The following is a 23145-nucleotide window of genomic DNA, read 5'->3' on the forward strand; positions in this document are numbered from 1 at the left end:
TATTTTGGTCCAGTAGTTGATTGCTGAATGGTGACATGTATCAACAGCATTTTCAGATTATGTCACAAATGTTTGGTCGGATGTAGTTTACTGTAGCTGGCTGGTGGATGAAAATGCCACTTTAAGATATCACAATTCTTTGTTTTGACACATTCTTGGGTGTATTTAGATGTTTATTTTGGCTCATTATCTCATGGGGGGACCCATTAAGTGTGATTGGAAGCAAGCCTTTTGAGGCTGGGCAGCCAAGTTGTCTCTCTGCCTTTTAATGGTCCAAACATTTAATTGTCCCCTACACAGATTCAAGGCTGTGTCATACTGTATGTCAGATGCAGAAATGCCCAAGAACATACATAGATGTATTTTCTTCATTCAGTTAAGTGTTGTTTTGTTTTTTTAAACATAGCAAAAAAACAAACATGTATTAAAAGGAAAGGCCACGATTACCACTGAATGAATGTGATGGATACAATGGAAAGTTGACAAAATTCATAATTACAAACTACAAACTTTCTTAAACTGGAAACACCTTACTGGGAATGTTGTGCCAGTTAATCAGTATATGCTGTCCATGCCTGCAACTAATCATAATTTGCATAAGTGATTAATCAGCCTTTTTCTTCCACTTTCATGAAATTTCCTTCCTTAAGCTCTAATGAAATGGGTCACTGAGATAAAAATACTACAACCAAAGTACACGGTGAAGCTGTCATCCTAAACGAAAAAATAAATAACTGCAATGTCAATGATGCAACTGATATATCAAGACAGATTATTTTTATTTCCTGAGTTAGGAAAAAAAGATACTATGTATACTAATTATAATATAGTTATTCAAATGACTAAAGGCAAGCCACAGAGTTGTTGCAATGAGAAACTTTGTAAAAAGCAAAAGTTTTCCAGAAGACATAATGCTATATCTTCCTCTTTATATTGTTGACTGATAAACAGGAAGTAATGAGTCAGCTTGAACTGTTCTTTCTCCCACAGCATTTTCATTCAACTGAATCCACTGCTCAGTGGCTACGGAAAATACCTGCTGTTCTGCACAATGGTGCCGCTGGGATTACATGCCCCTACGCTGGTGAGCAGACTGGCACTGTGGGATGCTAAAAGAGGATGGAGGATTGTGCACGTTAGCTGAGCCTTTCTAGATATGGGACTCATTGTTTCTGTGGGAAATGTTTGATTCATTGCGAGTGTCATCACATTGAAGTGGACTTTCCAGAACATTACTGTGTCCCATGAAACAGAGCCGGCTACCAACACACTCAGGCAAAACTGGCCCCATCTTTTATGTTGCCTCCTTGCTGTTTGTCTCATACACACACAAGCCTTTTACGCGCCCCATATGGTGAGGAATGGGTCATAAAAAGCTTCTAAATGTGACAGCGGTTGTAACAGCAGCCTAGGCCTCCGTGCTGTTTATAGCACAGAGCCAAGCAGTGTTGCCTTCACGCTGTAGCAGCTACTCTGCATCTGTTTGATCGAAAACTGCTGCAATTAAACAAAAATCTGATGTGAGACTGCAGAGGCCTTGGCTGGATTCATTTTGTATATCTCTCCATAACAAAAGGTAACATAAAGAAAGGTTTTATAAGTGGTATCAGACAGATGTATGAAAAAGTGAAGGTGGTGTTGCTCAACTCTAGTTTGCAGCCCTCGGTTCGTTAGTTTTATTTATTTTTTGTCGGGGGAAAAAGAAACTACTGATGCCATTTCAACTAATTCAATATAAATGTTTATACCTTTCGGTTGTAAGTATTTGGCTACTCAGAGAAATTTTGCAAGAAAGAATGTATGGATAAAATATATTTACAGTAAAGACCAATGTAGTGCTGAAATTGCCAGACATATTCAGCATGGTCCGAGTTGAAGGAAAAGGTCTGTCCACTTTTAAGTCCTTGCACTGATCAAACCCACCTGCCGGATATCACAACTAAACCTTTTATCCCATGTGCTCAAAGTTGGAAGCCACCGCGACACCCCCAGCACTGACCACGAAGCAAGCCAGCACTATGTTTCCTTTGTTTAACCCCTGACCTGAGAAAACACTCCAAGATTCGGACTTCTGAGAAGGCCAAGGGAAACAGGAAGTCTTTGGTTACAAATTAAATATATGTGTGTCCTGAGTCATAAATCGGAAAGCCTGACAACAGTGCTGCTACTGAAATAGCATGTGGTACCAAGACGCTCACCATAAACATTTAAAACCTGACTGCAGCCCTTGCTTTTCAAAGGCTAACTGGATGCCTGGACTAAAATGGAGATAGATGCCTTGCCCATGTGTCTGGCATAGAAGAAAAAAAAGAAGGCATGCATGCAGTACAGTTTTAGGCACGACTGTATGTAATGGCAGAAAATAAGGAGCTTCAAATCACAAATGTATCCGACATCTTGATGAAGACAGGAAAATTATTCTAATTTAAATCATACATAAAGTATGCAGCATTTTTTATTTTGCAATAATGTAAAATTATGTTTTAGTCAACTTAATCAATGGGAGTTGGTTAAAAAGAATTATCAAATTGATTAGAGCTTGTGATTAATCATATTCAATTACGCTTGAATCAATTAACAGCAGTTGACCCAAAAATCTACTTTTTCTGTTTGAAGACCAGAAGGCCAAACACAAGGAACTGGCAGATAGAACAAAACTTTCTTCTTTAAGAAACATAAATGCCTTTTTGAGAGGGAATTTTCAGAAGGTCTTGCCAAATAAATGAGTTCTTCATAGACCACTTTCATGAAGATATTTTTTTTGGTGTACAATAAATAATCTTAAAAAATGTATATAAACAACTTGACCAATTACTTATTATATCTTATGGGTAAATGGCATGTGGCTTTGTGTCACTTTGGAACAGACAGCTGTCAGCTCCTGAGTAATCCCACAGCTTTGGACCTGTTGACAACTGAACAACACAGCTTGTGTCATACAATGATGACTGATATCATTTCTGAAAACATGTTGCTGTTGGGACTCAATTTAATACTCTTTATCTTACCCTGATTGATGTGGGTTATAGTAGTGCATCACCATGAATAAATACTGTATTGCTGTATTGTTTTTTCAAAAAACATTTAATGTTTTGTCTTCAGCTGTTTTTCCTTTGTTTTTGCTGCTGATTAATGATGATGTTTCAATCTTTAGTGCAAACAAACCAATAAACCAGTAACAAATTGCTTCAAACAGTGCTAAAAACACTACTTTGTGGGTTATGTGTTGAGTGACACAGATCAGGTGTGTGTTGTCCAGTCTCTAATGTGTTTGTATGAGGCGGGAGGGGAAAGCAGGGGGTTCCTGGGGAAACAAGGTCATTCTTGTGTTGGTGCAGCAGTCACAATCTCCCCCTTGGGACAAATAGTGATACACACGGGCTTGAATTACTCAGTAAAGAATTTTTGCAGGTATTCAAGAATTACTGTGTATTCTACACTTGTTTGATGCTTGTTGCACATGGTTAACCAATTACCAGAGGGTAAAAATATTTGTTTAAACATGTTACTGTAATCCTAAAATCATTTAGTATTATTACACAAGAAAACACATCCACAGCCTATTCTTTCAATTTTACAAATTGTCGGCTCACAGTTTTCTAGTAGTATAAAAACTTTTAATCCACCTCTTCAAGTTTTTTTTTTTTTTTTTCAGATTGGCTCAATTTATTTTACCACGGAGCCTATCCTTTAAGAAGTGCATGCTTCACAGACTTGTCTTTGAATATGTGGAAAATGAAAGTGAAAACAGGATTATACACTAATCCTCTTGAATGTTTGTGACTCTGATTGAGTTCCGCTTTTAAGAAAGACAAGGAGCGAGAGAATTATAGAGACACGGAGAGTTCAGAGACTGATATGGTGATAGAAAGAAAGAGATTTTGCTTGTTGCTCTCCAGTAATGAGCTCCAGGAGAGGGATAGAAAAAAAACATGGATTTATTCATGGACAATTGAAGCCAGCAATTAAGGACGAAAGAAGCTAGCTTCAGTTGCTCACTTTGGATCTTTTAAATCTACGGTAAATACGAACGTTTCTCGAAAAGTGAAGTGTGAGATATTCCAAATGAAATCCCTTCTCACTAATGAGGCTGTTGTGATATTTCTATAGCAAGTATCTCTGCGGTACCCAGTAGGCAGTTCTTTCTCTTGTTGAAATGTTTTAATCAGGTTGAAGGAACTGGGATTATGATATAACAGTGTTGGTGGAGACTCGTCTTCCTCTGTTTCCCACATCAAAATAGTAGTAGTGTTTGATCTGCTTAGGAATGTATACCACTGTGGCTGTCTTAATTAGCTAAGTGTGTGTAGACAATATATCATAGGTACCAAATTGCTGCCGTTGAAATGTCAAGGGGTAATATCGGAGAATCGGCTCCAATTAGTAATGCACAAAACACGTCTAAAATACAATTAAACCTCATTGTTGTATTCAAAGATGAATTTGATAAAGCAAAGAAACTGGGTGAAAAAAAACAACAACAAAAATATATAGTTCAGTTCATAAAATGTCCTCAAAATTGTAAATTGTTGCTTTGAATGATGCCTTTTTGAGGGAGAGCAGTGGAACTTTGTTTCATCCCATCTGATGAGGCTTGATCACTTTTTGGCCACACATACTCTTGTAGAAATAGGTCAGACAACAGTAAGTTTTGTGAGGCAGAAGCTCAATCCTTTCAATGCCCTGGACTAAACAACATTTTGACTCACAATATTGTTTTGGTGTTTGTTTAGGGGGAGTTACGGGGTGTTTTCTTGACACTGAACAATCTCCAATGAGCTGTTTAATATATGGGAATGCACCACGACTGGACATGAAACAAAGAGGTTGGTTTGAAGTTGCAGGGGATCCTTGTGGCTAAAACTCAGTGGTTTCATCCATTTGCACTGGATAGAGAATTTCTCTATGGCCTTAAGTGGAGGCAGTAATTAGCCATTATTTGTACTGCCACAGAAATGCATCCAATTATCGCCATTTAAGTGGCTATTTTTGACAAGTAATAGCTAAGTGGGTATTATTGTCCGTTGATCTATTGGGCAGGGCAACAGCACATGAATGCCGATTGGAGCCTTGAGTTATGTCGGATAGTGTATGGCGGTGTGTGTGTGTGTGTGTGTGTGTGTTGTGTGTGTGCACGTGTGTTTGTGTGAGTGTGTATGTGCAAATGAGCACTTTTGTGATGTTCTTGGTGAATGGGTCAGTTCCTCCCTGTTTAGCAAAAGAAAGATCAAACTTTTTGAGTTTTGGTCTTGACGGTGTAAGAATGGTAAGTGATTCTATAAGTGTATTTGTTATTAAAATAAATAAATAAAACTCATAGTACTCTTAAGGATATAATACAAAAGGCATGATGCTATGCCGTCTTGAGAAATATTTCCTCCAGTGTCTCTACTCTCATCCCAACACATGATCTGGGATCTTATTACTTCTATGAATTTTTATGTATACAACATTTAAGTGATCAAAAATAAGATCATGTCAACAAAAGACAGATATTGATCTTTTACTGCAACTTTATTGTACTTCTGGAATCCTTTGAAAACCACAATCCTCACCTGGCAGCTGGAAGTAAATTCCTTAATCTCTGTCTCTCTCATTTTCTCTCTGATCCAAGGTTTTGTTTTACTTCTAGAGTGATGCAAGATGAGCGTGTGTGAGTGAAACTGCCAGTTCTCTCAGAGGACCGTGCGGAAGCGGAGGCTGTGTTTGCGCTTGCTGCAGCTGGTGGCATTAGGTGTCAAGGTCGCTCCATAATGCAACCTGCTCCCGAGCCTCTTGAGAGTTACACTGCAGTGACTTCACTTAGAGACTGATGCCATAGACACTTTTTAGACTAGCGCTCATCATGCATTGCGTCTTAATAACCACTCAGAGCAGTTTGCCTTATATGGCATTTCCTTCAGTTCAATTCAGGTCATTTATTTCTCTTGAAAGATTGCCATCCATTGTGCCACTTTCCAATAGAACATTAAGTTGGGCTCTCAAAGGTGGCCATGTTAGAGAGCAACGGTCACATAGTACGTCCATCTTATCCTCGGACCTCACCACTCGCTAAGCTGATGCCGGCAGACAGGAAACAGTTGTCGGCCCCTGCCGGGTCAGCAGCGACTTCAGATGATGACCCATTCTATTAGGCTGAAAGTCTGAGGGGGCCGTCTGAGCATCACTAGTCCCTCCCCCAGCACCCTTTCCTCCCAAAAGTCAATGTGCCTCCTCTGGGCTTTTGTTGCATGATGGGATATGCTCAGCTGCTTCGTCCGGCTGGTCTGGAGGAATGCTGCGGGAGCCCCCCTTTCCATGGATTGGTCAGTGGAGCGGAGACGGATATCAAAGCTCAGTCAAGGAGGGGGCGGGATGTGGGCTGAAAGGGTCATGTCTCATTGGGCAGAGAAAGGGGGGTGCTGAGCCCGTCACATGCTTGATGGCTGATTTACCACTCCACTGGAGAGGTGAGGCCTCAGAAGCCACCTCTCCTTGCCCACTAAGGACGTGTGTACACTCTTCATTGACAGATAGTCTTTGCTGCTCTGGAGGTTTAAATTGTTTTAACAACCTTCAACATCTATTTGCTTTCTGTACAGGTCAGGGAAAACTAGACTTTGCAGTGTCATTTATATCTCTGAAGTACAAGGAGAAAATGCATTACATGGAAAACAGCATTATTTAACTCTTCAGTGTAGGGCCTGTTTACTGCAAAATTGCTATCCATTATTCACACCATTCACTCTTAAAATTACACCGTCCCTGAGTAGGAACCCAAGGTCCATGCCAGAAAAATGTAACATTATGCCTTTGGTTATTCAATTTATATTACAATTATTTGAATATTCACATAAAACGGACAGTTATTGCAGGCCTTTCAGTATCTTTACAAAACTCAAAATATTTGTGAAAATAAATTTGTTCCAGAAATCCAAAATATTAGAATATACAGGAGACCCATTCATCAAACCTAAGATTTTGTTGTGCTCTATGAATTCGTAATAGTAATTTTCAAGAATTCAATGCATTTCCACAAGCCCCATGATTCTGAAACCATAAAAGCCTAATTCATATATTATTGTTTTTTTTTCTTGCTTTTTATTCTTGCAATCTACCTACTACAGTTTAACAGTCATCTATTCACTACCATACCACATACGTTTTGAATTTGGCATGTGACTATGGGCTGTCGAAGAAAAAAAATGGGGCCTTTTAGAGATAAAAGAATACTCCTCTTTCTCTCTGTCAACATGTAAGTCTTAAATGGAGCTGAATGCTAGCTGGGATTCCTGTCTGGTATCCTGTCTGACATGAAAGACTGCTCACTGGGACAGAAGAAGGAACTCACAGAGAAGTATTCCCGCTGGACCCTCCAGCAGATGGAACAAGAACACCTTGAAGGAAGGGAGTGTCGCTGAGCCCAAGTGTTTTTTCTTTTTTTCATATTTTTTTTCTCCCACGCTGATGAAACGTAATCTGGGGCTGCCTCAAATCTCAGGATTTGTGTGTAAGTGAGTGACACAGAGAAAGCACCTGGATCTACAGTGGAGGCAAGTGACAGAATAGTTTACCAGATAGAATCATTGAAATGGAACAATAATTCAATAACCAGATAAGTCCTCAACCAGAGAGAATTGTCTCGTGGCATCGTTTATGAATGACTAGATGTGTTTTTCAATATTTATCTGGTTAATAAATATTTGTGACACCCTTCTTAAAGATGAAATGATAGCCAAGGATGATTCATGACATGTTGGATTGAAAAGAAATTAACACAATGAGAGCATTTTTACGTTCAAAAGTAAATCATTGAACTGTTCTGCTTGTAGTCTTGTCTTTAGAGTATTCTTGCCAGTTCCTTGTAGACAAGTCAGATCACAGTGACAAACTAGACAGGGGAGTTTGCGGTAAATCTTTTGTATGCAGAGATGTGTCTTTTGTCTGTTTCCACTTAAAGGCCCTTGGAGGGTTTTTTTTTCTGCTCAGCCACCTTCTCTGACCTGTCACTCACTCTTCTGACAGCTGCGAAGAAACTCTGCTCCCTTTCCTCTATTTTGCTCCTTCAGCCTTTCGGTCCTCCGCGTCTAACCCCGATATTCCTGCATGTGAATTGTTGGTCTCATTTTCGTATGTCAGGAGCACCAGTCAGTGTGACAGCTCCCTGTCTGACTGTCTCATTAGAAACAACCAGCTTGGTTTGTGAAGCAGCAGCAGGAGAAGTTCTCCTCTACCAAGCCATGAAAATGTGAGATCAGTACTGTTACCATTTGTCAACTGGCTCATGATTGGTCACAATGTCGGCTACACGTATCCACAAATTCATTAATTCAAATCTTGGTTTAGCCATGAGTATAACTACTTTAATTGTTGCAATGTCCTTGGTATAGATGGATCTGTAACTTCAGAACCCATATAACAACAGAGTTATGAAAAAATAAATCAACTACGGGTGTAGTAATGTTGCTTTTGTCAAGGGATGACTCTTGATCAATAGAAACAAAGGTGTTTACTTTTTAGACTTGCATATCAAATGGCCTTGAAGGGTAAATTTATGTTTGGAAAAAAAACCTTATACATCAGAACTCCATAATTTCCACTGCTTTATTGTTTGTCCTTGAGTACTAATTGTCAACACATAGAGGCAACCATTAAGCAGGCTGGCGTTTGATGTTTTTGATGCGTAGATGTGAGATGGTGAATGGTTGAATTATAATTGCATGTGTGTCGTTATTTTTTTTGGGTATGCTTAGTGCTCCTGCCTTTTAATGAATGTAATGTGGCTATCTAGGAGAAGAAAGAGTAGATATTTTTTAGTTAATAATGAACTGTGAATGTACTTTGAATATGTATGAGGATGTAAGACCCAAGGCATAATGTACACAAGATCCCCTGATGGGCATGAAGTTGATCATATCATTTCCTTCCAGAGAAGTAAAACACGACTAATAGAGTATAAAACCTGGGATCATTGTAATGTTTCCTTCCTTTGAAAAATAAATTAAGTACAAAGAAGCATAGCAACATGATGAGAACAAATAGTTTCAATCCAGAGTCAACAATAAGCTTGTTTGAATATTACTTTGCATTTATTAAGATTTTATTTGTTTTACATTGACTATTCTGCCTATGAAAAAACTTTATCCCACCCGTAACAGTTGCTTCAAAAAAAGAATAAATAGAATTACATGTTGATTTACAATATCAATCAGATCAATAGAACACTGCTCAACATCAGGACCACTTCATCACCCACAATTTAGCATGCAATGGTGTGGTGATCTTCCAATTCTCTAAGTGATGAACATTCCACCTACAACATTTAAACCCTTGACATCTCCCTTGAGAATAACGTGTTCTTTAAGAATGCCCTCCAATTTAAAACCCATATGAAAAGGTAATCAGAGCGCTATCATCACCCTAGAGAAGAGAGCGTTTGATTGACCCAATGCAGCTCCTGTTTTTGACGGCTTCCTCTCTCTTGCCAGCAGGTGTCCTCTGCCAAACAGAATGGGCTTTACATGTGTAATTAACACATTGCCGCATTCACTGCCTCCAACCTGAACTCTCTGTAACATTTTACTTCATCTTTTCTTTCGTCTTTTTTTCCAAGTATATTTTTTGACCAATTTTTCTCTCTTTTATTAAAAGTCGTCATGCTTCTAGACTGCTTTTTATGCTTAATATTGGCAATAGAAAACAACAATCGGAAAGTTGGAAATGTATAGATGAGCTGTTTTAAAAAAAAAATGGTTCTTTATGCGCACTGACATGGATGGAGTTAACAGCTTGCTGCGTAGGCCAGCTAATGCCTTAAACCCACCCCCACACCATGAAACCTGTAATTACCAGGGCTTTGTTAATTAAGAATGAAACAGAGGAGATGCAGCGGGCTAATTGGGGCCGACATGCTCTGTAATTAGAGTAAGTCACACATTGGGATTTTATGAATGAATGACTTGGATGTCAGTCTTTTTACAGCAGTTCATTACATTGGTCAGTCCTATAATACGACTTATTTATTTCAAATGTATACAAAGGAAACAATATGTTACAGTTGTTTTTATTTATTTATTTTCTTTAACAAACTATAGTTTTTCTCTTTGGGCGTGGGGCATTATTAATTGTGCCGGTGAACGATGGTTAGGGGGCTGGGGGGTAAGAAACATGGGGGTTGGGGAAGTCCAATTATTTTTCTCTTCTTCTCTTTTTCCGCCCCCAACCTTTTTTTCACCATGTGCTGCTAGCTGCTGGGGGATGGAGGTAGATTTCTGTCTCTCATTTGCAGAATGTGGCAGGAGTTAATCATTTGGTAAGTCGTAAACATAGACATGACCTATTTCTGTGATGCCGCTGGCAAAAGTAACAAGTAGTTTAAAGCTATGAACATTTTTTTCTATACTATTTCTTTTCATATACTTTACAACTGACAGGAAAAGCAACTTTGGGATTGAGAAGTTACCCGTTCATTAAGAAGGTGACTGATTGCCGATGTGGTGTTCAGTTCAAACATCTACACTGGAAACATCTTAGTAATTTTCTGCCCAATTCACTTGCAGCAGTTTTGGAAAAGTGAGACAAATCTCTTGTTAATTTCATTCACACGTGTCACATTTATTTTTATCATGGGCCAAGGTCTGGGCTGTTGTGGACTTTTGTGCTTTGAATATCATTGTGTTTTTGATTCGGTTTTGTTTCATATCAATGGGAAGTTTGTGTTATCCTGTGTTCTGTATGTACCTTTCTTTTCTGCTCACCAAGACATGATCACTTAAAGAATGGATAATGGATAGTTTTTTAAAAATGCATTTATAATATAGTTTAATTTCAACGTCTTTCCTTCAAGCAAGACAGTAACAGGATTAAAATCTGCACAACTAGGCAAGTATTTTCATGAAATGTTCTTCTCTTTTCTGTAACACATCTACTGACTAGAGTGAAGAGAGAATTTTGACACCTCACCACAGTTTGGATCCTTTCCTGTGAAGAGGGGAAAGGCCAGAATATTGATTAATGGAAGCCATCACAGGAACAGGTCTACTACCTGTGGCTGATGTATTTGCCTTTTTATTGCCTCATTACCTCATTTGTCTTGGTGTGACACTCTGAAACCTCATAAAACCAATCAAGAGATACTCAACACATCCTACAGTTTGTGTTTCCTTATGTGTGATATCTTCACTTGTGTGCATTGATCTCCAGCTTATTTAGAGATGTGAAAATATTCACCCTCTATGCTAATTCCTTATTGAATGTTGAAAAAACAATAATAAAATAAATAATCTTACAACCTACAACTCTACACGATAGTCATACACATGTAACTTTGTAGCCTTGGTAAGAAAATCATGTAATTGTTCATTAGCAATGGCAAATGAATGAACATATCAAGTTATTGTCAATGAAATTATTGTTCACCCAAAGAAATGGATTTGGATCATTTACGGCGGGACACCTGAAGATCTCTTATTGCACACGGATGCCATGGAAGAAGACAAAGGCCAAGGAAAAAGGAACAGACACCTTAGATAAGAGTATTTAGTCATGAATGAACGATTAAAAGCAGGCCGGCCTGGACCTTGGCTTCAGAGTGCACCATGATTTGGTCGCAAACCCCCTCTATCATACATTTTTTGTTATTCCCTATGTGAATAGGCAGGCTGATGCCAGCTCACAAGTTAACACTGAATACCCGTGTGGCTTATACTAAAATGGAAATTTCCAATGCAGCTGCTCTAGAGCCACACTAACATCAGCAAATATGGCCTTGCTACAGAAAGAAACACAGCCTTTTCATTCATATCAGATTCAAAGAGAGACACTTGCTGAATATGGAAAATCATATGCAATGCAAGTAAAATGATCAAATATGTGGATTAATGCGTGATTTAATAAATATAGCAAAGTTGTTGGGAAATATATAAAATGTATTAGAAATCAGCACACAGCATGTACTGTCATAGGTGCGACTGCTATAAACATGTAAAACACTCCAGCAATCATTGTCCGCTGCAGGAGTCCTGTTAGAATTCATTCCCAGCATGGACTCTGATCTCAAATGTCAAATCATATTCTTTGCTGTCTTCAGCAGTTTTGATTTAATATGCTACCTCCTCTCTTATTAGGGTCAAGTTCAAAGACAGTATAGCAACATGTATTTTGTGTGGCCTGCAAAACAAACAAATTGATTCTTTTCACATTCATTTATTTCTATGCAGCGTACAGATTCAATTCTGGGAAGGCTTCCTAAATATGTCCCACTCCCCCCTTTTTTTTTTGTTCGTCTGTGTTTTTCTGTTTTCCTTCCATGCTTTCAGTGGTCAATATCCTCCTTAAGACTCTGACTATTATGACTTTCATCTTTGCTGTTTCATTTACTGGAGTGTTTTCAGCTATTTACACATCACTGGCTTGTGTTTTTCCTTAAATGGATGAGACGCACTCTTGTTTTCCTCTTTTGTCTGTGTGATAACACAAGAGGAAACTGGCTTTGAATACACTTCACTGTGTAGTTTTGGGCCATGCTTATCAGTGCCACCTGTTCTTGGAGTAGCCTCTTAATAAGGTGATCAAAGCCTGTGAAAAGGTGCTAAGTGGTCCGAAGCTGCACTGGCACGCTACTAGCCTTTGATCCAACCAAAACCCCTCTGCCTGAATCAATTTGAATATGGTTAGAAACCTGTTTTGGACTTCAGCACTTTACCTTTCTAATAACATTTTCAGTTATTGCATTCTGTTTGATGTGAGCGACGGGTTATGTCTGACAAAAGGCAGCCGTTATTTACCTAAACACACACACGGTTTCATGCATAAGATAGGTCACTACAATCATTGAACATGTATCTAGAGTATGTTCTTCACCAAAAATGAACCAAGAGCAGTGAGTCTGGGTATGAAAAATGAATAGATTGTATTCCAAAATTAAAATTGAAAGTGCCCAATTCACCCATTGCTTCCAGTAATACAAAAATGCAACCAGCACATTGAAGAAAAAAAAAAGCACTAGGATCCCACTCCTATTCCTGACTTTAACTTTTGCAAGGTAAAAACTGTCCTCCTCTGTGCACAGTTCATCATCACAAACTTTCAACCTACCACAAAATCTTATAGGATTCAATGGTCACAGTGTAGGCCTGAAATTGTTATAATGTGGCTCCAGGGTTCCTTAGACCTGGTCAATGAGAAACAAATCTGCCACGAAATAGGTTTGGGACCGCTGTCTGAGAGTAAACACAAAACTTCATGCTTTGTAGGTTGCAAACGCTGTGCATTGTCTTCTGTATGAACGTGCTAAATCTGGTCTAGTCAGCCTTGTGAGTGCCAGAGCACCTCTGTCTTGTATTAAACCAGAGACTGTTTATGAGAGGACCACGCAGACTTAGCTAAAACAGTCAGAGTCTTGTGTCACCAGATGTTTTATAGGGTCGGCGGCATGGCAGAGGCACATATTAAACACGGAGGCAGAGGGGTGCCGGCGCTGACTGGGCCAGCCGTCAGGTGCTCTGCGTTCCCCTTTATGACCCGGTCCACTAATGAAAGTAAGGTTCGGGGACCACTGTGGAACATCAGAGGCCACTCTACACTGCCAGACCCGCACCTCCATCTATACAGGAATGTCATAAAGCTTTAAGAGAGCCCTCCTTTTCATTATTGACTTCCGTCTCCGTTTCCACTTAGCTTGCCTGTCTACTGATTGATTGGTTTTCATTTCTTGTCATGTTCTTAGGTGGCTGTTAAGGTGTTTCCTCGGCTTCATTGGCTTGACACAGGATGGAAGCAATAAGTTATGATGTAGAAAATGAAGTGTGAGAAAGCCCAGTCACAGTTGTTTGATAAGAGAGGTGAGCTGCACAACTCTTAACAGAGCTTGGCATATGGTCGTGTTGAGAGGCAGCAGACACATGTGGAACAAATAAGGAGAGGTTTTCTGTAGACAGATGAGCTCTTGACACTGAAGAAATGTTCTTTGTTACAAATCATGGAATGAATCTTTACTCCCCACCATGATCATCAGAAATGCTCACTTTATCCACCATCTTTAGTGTCTCTTTACCCCAAACACACGCACACACACAGACACACACACTTGCCCCAACACTGTTCTGTGTAAGTGTGCTCAGGGGCAGTGGGTGTTGAGACCGAGGGAGGGGAAGAAGGGATTGGCTCGGCATTGCTAGGTCGGTCATGCGAGAGCAGCTGGAGTGCTTGTGGTCATTATCAGAGCAAGTCTCTCTATGTTGCTGCACCAATTAGTTTTGACCCAGAAGGAACATTCTGTAGAGCAGAGTCAAGCAACGTTTCATCTTTACCACATCCGGATGGACATAAACATATGTACTATCCATACATGACAACGAAACGTCACTCGATACAAAGAATATGTGCATACTGAATACGTATCACCATTTGTAGTGACATTGTGTTCCTTCTTACAGATCTTGCCCTGCGCATATACATCACACAAAATGCATCTTATCTAATCCCTATGCTATATAGGTTTACCACTATAAATGTGATCTATTATAAGTATAATGTATAGTTTACTCAATACAATATTCTGCAGACTAAACCATAGCCCCCAAAAATGAAACAACAGTAAATTGGAAAACAATTCTCAAAAGCAGATTAAACAGGAGTTATGAAACACTTCCCTTGATAGTAGAAGTTCATTGCATCACTTTTGGCCAATGAGGTCTGATCCTTCCCCCCAAATACAGACTCCAAATGCCAAACCAGCCAACGAGCACGAGTGTAGTGTAGTTTCATAGGTGGCATTGCTTATCAACACAGTAATTCTCGTCCTTACTCCTGATATCTCCCATGCCTGCTAGTTTGGCCCAGGAAAACTCCTCTCTGATTTGTTAAGGTAATGATCTAATCTGTGGTCATTAGGGAGCTCAGCCTTTAGTGTTTAATGTGTGGCCAGGTGGTCTTGCTGCCAAGCTCCACATATTAAAGGTCCCAGGCTCGGCAGTAATGAGTAATGAGTTGCATTTAAAGATGCCTTACCTGAACCTGCTTCAATATGGCCTGGTTAAAAGGAACAACTTGACTACTTTTCCATTTCCCAAGATGTGAAAAGAGACAGCTTCCATAAATGAAACATAAAAACCACAGACAACAATGTACATGAAAAATAAATAATAGATGGTTGGAAATCTTCTGTTCTTTAATTTCAAAAGGATATAAAATACTGATTTAAAAAAAAACTCTTACTTTTACTATCACCTGAGTATAATCTCCACAACTGTAACGGTACTCTTCGTTGAGTAGATTATTTTTTAAGTGGTTACTCTTTCCGACCCTGCCACTAGAGGAGAATAGTTGAATTTTGTCAGTGTCTGTGCCCTTTCAGGACATGGTTTGAACTCTACAGCGATTTCAGGCATGTACAGTTGAGAGCTGTCATGAAGCAATGTGATATGAATATTCAGATGACTGTTTTAATTGAAGAGAACAAGCGTTCACACATGGCAGTGCTGGCAATGTTGTTGAGTGCCTGAGGCCTTCTCCCCGAGTGGCCGAGACCCATCTGATCACAGCTCAATGGAGCCCACGAGCCCACCAACACTACGGCAAAACCCTGGCTCCGTTCAATACCCCCAGGCTTCTCGCACGTTCACATTGCCCTGCACTCACGCACACACCTGCACAGCGGAGGGAGGGAGGGTGTCAGATGAATGAAATTTGTGTAAAGATCATTTAATACAACAAATATATTATACATGCACAACATCTATCTAGCTGCCTGTCTGGGTGAATGTACTACGCTCCATTCGATGTAACAATTTATTAATACGGTAATTAAAAGCGATTGTTATTCTATGAACACTGCTCAATGGATGTCTAGGCTAGCAATTTTCCAGACTTTAATCAATTCCTGTTCCTTTAATTAAAACTTCCGCTGTCACCTTATGGGGTACTTTAACTTGAAGGATTGGACTTTACTGAGAGACAATAGTTAGTCCTTTTTTTAACTAAATAAATGGAAAAAAAACGGGTTTCATCCCTATTTGAATCTTCTGCAGTTGGAAGAATTGTATAAAAGTGCTATAACATGAAAACTGCGGATATACATTTTCGTTCAACCAAGAGGTGAGAGCCTATTGGATTGGGCACATCAAGAAAGGGCACAGGACAAAGTAAGTATTCTATCAATCAATAAATTCTTGAACCACTTATCCTAATTCTGTCAAGGACATTGTGATACCAGTCTGGACTCACAATATATTTAAGAAACCGGGTGGCCGTAATTCCATTTTTTTTTTTCAATTCAGCTGAAAACATGGCAGAGCTGAGACTGATATAAAAAAAAGCTATGTAAATAAATAAAATGGTGTATTTAAAGGGATGTGGGGGGTTGTTATAAGGAAAGAACCAAATGATACTTCTTTCTTCCGACCTCATCACCCCCACTCCTCCGTGGGTGCTCAGGCACCTCTTGTCCGCTACGAATCACCCCTCCTCAACTGCATTAATTGGCTGTCAAAATGTGCTGAATTAACAAATTAATGAGCTTGGAGTTGAATCGTAAATTTGGCAAAAGCGGGACTGTATCCATGTTGTGGCACAGGCTATAGCCGTGCTTCCCTTTTTTCGTGTGCGTAGGCCTGTTACAGATATGCATCCAGGACATTTGAGCGGATTGCATTTCATTAGTTTGATTTGAGCGGACAGCACTAAGCTGCTGAGGGCTCTGCACTGACAGCTAATTACAGGAATCAGCCCTGTCCACTGATAGAGAACAATGGCTTGGGATGAGCTTGCCTAGCCAGGAGGACTGGCCCCGCATACAACAACAGTGTTTGCCTAATAAAGTCTGCACAATGGAGAACCATTACTCATTTTAAAAAGCAATGGAAACATTAATTGACTGTTTACCTGCCTCATCACCTTCAACTTTGGACGTGAAGCGGAAAGAAAAAATATCTTTTAAGTCCACCTGATGTAGTAGCCTGCTTCCCATTACTCACAGCAGTTTACATTCTTTTAACCCACGCCTGCACACAGAATGGTTATAGTATCTGTCTGCTATGAGGCTGTCCATATTAAAATCATCTACTTTAAAATAAGCAGCTCGCTCATGTGGACGCTTTCCCCTGAAAAGAAAATTAAGTGGATTAGGGGAAACGTCAGTAAATTTAGCAGTGCATTATCCAAGCAACATTTGACAAATGACAGATCACAGTACAAGATTATTTGAGGTTTTGCATCCTTCTGTGTGTTTACATATATTTATGATGATGCACTAAATTTCTTTTTTAATAATGTAAAAAATAAGTGCTTTTGGAACAACATTTTGTTTCACAGAATTAATTTATTTCAAAGTATATACTTTTGTATATATTATATATTTCTCTGTTGTTCAGCCATCTTTGCAAGTGTTTATGTTGTTTAATTTTTAATCTCCAATTTTTCTTCCACTGTGTTTCCCAAGTTACTTTTATGAGGACACAAAAAAAAAAAGATTTTTGACAGGATTGGTTTTGCTCTTGTTTGTCGCCGTTGATTTGGCCAGTGGCTAGTGGCCAGGTGCGCTGACATTTTTAGGAACTATAGCACCATCTCAAAGCTTTTTGTGCCATTTCCAGGTCAGACCTTCAGGTCATTTTCTACGACTAGTTTTTACCAGTCATTTTTTTTCTACCCGGCTGATGGAAGATAATGACTTTGGCTGTGTCTTCATGTGGCTGTGTCATCTCAACTCAATGACAGGAAATGTGGTGGTCGGCGTATGCCGCCAGGAAACAGGCAGCGGCCCAATACGTGGTGCGGGGGTCAATGTGAGGTGGCCTCTGCACTGACTGGCAGGATAACATGGTTTGTTAGGGAGATTTGTCCCTGCCTCAGATCTCCTGTCTGCCTGGCTGTGGCACTCGTGTCAATTTGCACCCATGCACATCCCTAGTCCGGCTGACAGGTGAGCAATAGAATGGCGCTCTCTACCCCCCTAATTGTACCCCGCAGTCTAGCTTCTATAGTATACGAATACGGTGTTAGCGCCCTGCCGACCCTACCGGCCAGGCCCAGAGCAGCCTCATCAGCATGGGAGTAATGCAAGGTGAGGGTATGTCGCTCTGTCAGCTGCTTGTCTCCATAGAGTGGAGAATGATGGGCAACAGAAGCAGATATGTTTTCCAAGCTTTCTCTCTGCACGTGATGGTATGTACAGCTAACATACATAATATACATGTAAACAGAAACACCCACGCATAACACATGCAAACAATAAATCAAACTGCATTTCCATGAACTCTACAGAGAGGTACATAGATATACATATGCATTTATGCCACGAAAGCTCTATTCTTAAGGGAATTTGATGCTCCGCTTCAGCATGCGTGTGTGTTGGTGTGGGGGTAATTGTCAAATTGTCCATCACTGAATTCCCCATAGAATTGTTTATGTAAATATGGTCCACACAATTTTTAAACTGTATGCATGATGAATGGACAAATAGAAATGCCACGGAATACTGGAAATGACAAAATGTGGCAAAACCCTAATTCAACAAACAATTCCCCAAACAAAATAGCTACAATGTCTGTATCACGATCGATGTTGATGTGCATGTGTGTGCATGTGTGTGCAAGTGTGTGTGCAAGTGTGTGTGCAAGTGTGTGTGCAAGAGTGTGTGCAAGTGTGTGTGTGCAAGTGTGTGTGTGCAAGTGTGTGTGTGCAAGTGTGTGTGTGTGCAAGTGTGTGTGTGCAAGTGTGTGTGTGCAAGTGTGTGTGTGCAAGTGTGTGTGTGTGCAAGTGTGTGTGTGTGCAAGTGTGTGTGTGTGCAAGTGTGTGTGTGTGCAAGTGTGTGTGTGTGCAAGTGTGTGTGTGCAAGTGTGTGTGTGCAAGTGTGTGTGTGCAAGTGTGTGTGTGCAAGTGTGTGTGTGCAAGTGTGTGTGTGCAAGTGTGTGTGTGCAAGTGTGTGTGCAAGTGTGTGTGCAAGTGTGTGTTCAAGTGTGTGTGCAAGTGTGTGTGCGTGGGCATGTGTGTGTTTGTGGAGGGGGGGATTGAGGTGTGCCATTTCCTGGCTCATGGAGGCCTTGGTGCCAGATGCATGGGGCTGGTGCCGCTTCCTGCGGGCAGATGCCTGCAGTGTTGCCTCCATGATCCCAGCTCTGTTCCTGTACCAGCCCCTCAGTCTGCTTCATGCCTCTGGGGGGTATGGTGTCATGGGCAGAAGGATGAATAAAGGGAGGGGGTATCCAATAATATACTACTCATGAACACAGACCTATCCGATGTCTCATACACATAGCACATAGAATTGCACGATCGAAAATTGTAATTATACACATTAATATAAACACATCTGAGGCTGTATTTTTTTTATATATACTCACAGTTTTCAGTCCAGGCTGTCAAGAATAGTTCATCCTTCACATGTATATTAGAATATTAAGGAGGATTAAGGAGATACAGTTAGGATCACCAAAAGAGAAGTAAAGTTGGCCATTTCGTTCTTAACATCAGCTCTTTCTCAATCCAGGCCTAACAGCTGCCATTCAACGTTCTCACTCGCACACATCTACCCTACCTGCCTATTTTCTAGCACCAGACTGGCACCCAGAGATCACTATGAGTACTGCACAAGAGCTGAGGCAAACTGGCAACCATATATCTACCAGTGCAGTCGTCTCATAGAGACAGACTAATTAACCACAGCAGAGCACATTCAGACTTCTTTGGAGAAGGAGAGTGTATCTTTTCCTCAAGTTGCACTTTACAAAACCTGGTGATAATTAGAGCTGTCTTCACTTCACATTAACCAAGTAGCAACCAATTACTGTTGAAATGAAGAGTTGGTGTCCACCTCAATTCTTTGTAAATTGAGGAGAATCTTTATTTATTTTTCCTGGTTGCTTATTTTTCACTTCCAAATACAATGGGGGCCCAGTGGAAAGCATTGTTAACACTTCACAGTTCTGAAAATCAAGGGTTAAATCCCGGGTGGGTTCCAACCTTTTTTCTCCCCGTGCCAGCGTGGATTTTCCATGGGTACTCTGGTTCCTTCCCATTATCCCAACAAAATGCATGGTAGACTGGTTGAACACTAAAAATTGTAAAATAAATAAAAATAGAGGAAAATAAATAAAAACACCTGCTGCCACTACAAATAAACAAGGTACAATATTCAAATGATCATCTGTTAATTGAACCATTTTGTCCAGATATCAAACTTCATATTCTCTTTGATTAGTTTTTTTAAAAATTAAATTAAAAAAACAAACAGTTGCTGAGGAATAAGAAATGAACAATTAAAATGAATTCCTTTATGTTAAGTGGTTAGATGGTAAAATATTTGTCAGCAATGGGGCAGTTCGCTGAGGACTGTGGCGGCTGTCTGAACGCGTTTGCCCATGTGAGTTGAGATGCTCGTGATGAAGTGATTTCCAATAGGTCTTCACCTCCTCTGCTGTTGTTGGCCTGCGGCTCCTTCCGCTTTCTCCTTCTCGGAGTTCAATCAATTGACTAATGCTGCTGACCAGCTCCCACAGCACACTGCCAAGGGAGAGATGTTATTGGATTCGTGTGTATGTGTTAAAGTCCATAGATTATCTCCAGTGGGGAAATCTCAACCATTAGACAGGAAAATATACAATGAATTTCAATTTTTATATCATCATATTCTTCATTTACGACAAGAATAAAAACATTCACACCTATGGGAAATTATTTAAGTCTCACCAATTAACTTATCATTTGCATTTAGCTAGTATGTGCAAGTGGAAATACTGCATAAACACAAAACCAATATGAAAACCCTTCTCATGAAGAGCTGAATAGGATTTGACTGGAAAGCCAAAGTGTGATTTCTCAGAGTTTTAGAGGAACTTTTTCTTTTTGACAAATATGCTATAATAAGTCACCTACACAGGACCCTGCAGAGACAATTACCCACCCGAAGGACGCTCTTGGTTTGAATATTTTTAGCAAATTTACAATGAGTGGGATTTGGCTGCTTTAGACAAGGACTGCATCTTTATTATTCAGTGTTGAATTGCACACTAAGGCTGTGTATCATTCAACAATTCAACTATGTCAAGGAGGTTGTGTGTGAGGGAGCGCATATGCGTGGGTGCGTGTGTATGTCAGTATCTTAAACCTCCCCTTTTGACAGTTATCACAGTTGAACTTGGTCTCGCTCTCATTGATGTTTTCAAATGTGCACTCTCCGAGTGTTCTTGAAAAGAATATCCCTGTTTTCTTTTGGTGAAGGAGATTTGGAGATTTTTTTTCTTTCTATTTATTTCTTTTTATTGTTTCTCTGCTGTCAGGTCCATTAGTGAGTTAGGGAAGCTGTTGATAGCAGGTGCGTGAAAGCAAATCCCGTCTTTGGAGAGCACAAGGTGCCTGCTGTCATGGCCACTAGTACAGGTGGGTGTTAATGTGTAGTCTCTACCCACGGGAGCCCATCAGATGGTGTTTGATACTGAAGATTACATATCTTAATCAGGTAGTCAGACTGCGGGCTATGGATTCACCGTACACATGCATTCACACACTTATTTTTGCCCGGTTACCTGGGCATCCACACTTGGGAAAATTAGGAACGCATGATGAACAGGTGAAGTTTTGCAGGCCCATACATGCCACGAGCTCCCTACCTGACACTATAGTCAGGCCATAGGGGACTGTCATTGTAAGAAAAAAAAGTTTGTACAACAAAATGAAGCTCTTTGCACCAATGTCAAAAAAAAGGCGTCACGCCCTCTGGAGTCCAGGTGTTTACTTTACTATATTTATTTTAAAAATAAATAAGTTGGTAATATTTTCAAAAAGAAGTATAAATAAACTCTTACCCCAGAGACCTTCACTTCTAGGTTTACATCTTTTGCAATCAGACTTATAATTATAAGCATTACCACCTAACACGTTAAAATTTAACTATGAACATTTGGCTCCCTAAATGTCCTAAGAACATCCAATAGGTGCATATGCCCTCTACTGTCTAATTCCAACCTAGAGGCAACAATAAGTCTGCTAATAATTAATTAAGTTGCTGACAAAAGTTGAAGTCGGGCTACAGGAATCAAGTGGACAAATGCAACACTGGGCAGTAGTCTAATGGTGCCAATTGTCCTTAATTGAATGATTAACTTGAAATTGAATGCAGATGGCAACAGAAATGACAATATGTGTATCAGTCTGATACAAGTGTTTGCAATTTTATTTTGATTTCTTTTCAAGATTTGATCGCGTGTCATTACAGTTGTCAACGTTGAAGGTGAATGGTACTTAATCTCATCATTATCAAGTTTCAGTTTATTGTCTAAACTCAAGAATTGCCTTGCTTGTCATTTTGTTGAAGGCTTTCTTTCACGTTCACGTTTCATTTTTTAAAACTTCCTTTATCTTTGTTCCTACCATCTTCCTAGATGTAGGAAGTGTGAACATTTTATGTATGTGGAGGTCAGTACGACTGGCAGAAAAGACCATTTTCTTCTGGTCTTAATTGAAACATACTGTCAGAGTGACAAAAACATTTGCATACCTTGTGTTTTTCAGTATGCGCCTTAGTCGGATGTTCTACACTCTGTTAATAAGCTCCACAGCTCTCAAGCGAAACATTCACACACATATACACAAACCCTCAAAAATAACTGCATAATGAGCTGTTAAGATTTCTTGTCCGTCCAGACTATGACAGAAAAAAAATATAAAAGAGCCAAATGAAGGGAATGTATATGCTAGCATTGGCCTGATATATTAACTTTTGAAAACTATCTTTCAACATATTGTAGTTTCCAGCCTATATTGTCACAACAGTTCAGGGCTGTACCAGACCAATTTGTTACTATGGGCAACATAAATTGACACTCCAATAATCTAATTAACAATTGGATATCAGTTTGTGTTTCTCTTGTGACCTTGTAGCTATTGACATTTTGTTTTTAAAATCTAGGTTGTCCACAAGTGAGAGAAACAGTAGAGTTTTTATCAAGAAAGTGACGTGGAGGCTGAGAATGTCAGTAAATGTCAACCTAAATATCCATCATTCATTTTGTCGCTTCTGACCAGTGGTTAGTGAGTCGCCCTCACAGCTCTGGGGTCCTGGGTTCAAATCCACCTGTGTGGAGTTTGCATGTTCTCCTTGGGCCTGCGTAGCTTTTCTCCAGGTACTACGGTTTCCTCCCACATTCCAAAAACATCCATGGTAGACTAATT

The 23145-nt window shown here is 39.8% G+C and overlaps 1 protein-coding gene across 4 annotated transcripts in view; it reads right to left on the minus strand.

The window, feature by feature from the left end:
- LOC144195932 (LIM/homeobox protein Lhx2-like) overlaps positions 1-19547 on the minus strand; it is a 52410-nt gene extending 32863 nt beyond the window's left edge. For 2 of the 4 annotated variants that reach the window (XM_077715828.1, XM_077715825.1), the window contains exons 1-2: positions 19320-19547; positions 3212-3304 (exon numbers count right to left, since the gene is read on the minus strand). The gene's annotated coding sequence lies outside the window, so the exon portion shown is untranslated. The remainder of the gene's footprint in view (positions 1-3211; positions 3305-19319) is intronic. The other 2 variants (XM_077715827.1, XM_077715826.1) reach the window with 1 other exon arrangement.
- Between the last annotated feature and the right edge of the window lie 3598 nt (positions 19548-23145).

Source organism: Stigmatopora nigra, chromosome 4 (assembly GCF_051989575.1).
Source record: "Stigmatopora nigra isolate UIUO_SnigA chromosome 4, RoL_Snig_1.1, whole genome shotgun sequence".
NCBI classification, from domain to species: domain Eukaryota; kingdom Metazoa; phylum Chordata; class Actinopteri; order Syngnathiformes; family Syngnathidae; genus Stigmatopora; species Stigmatopora nigra.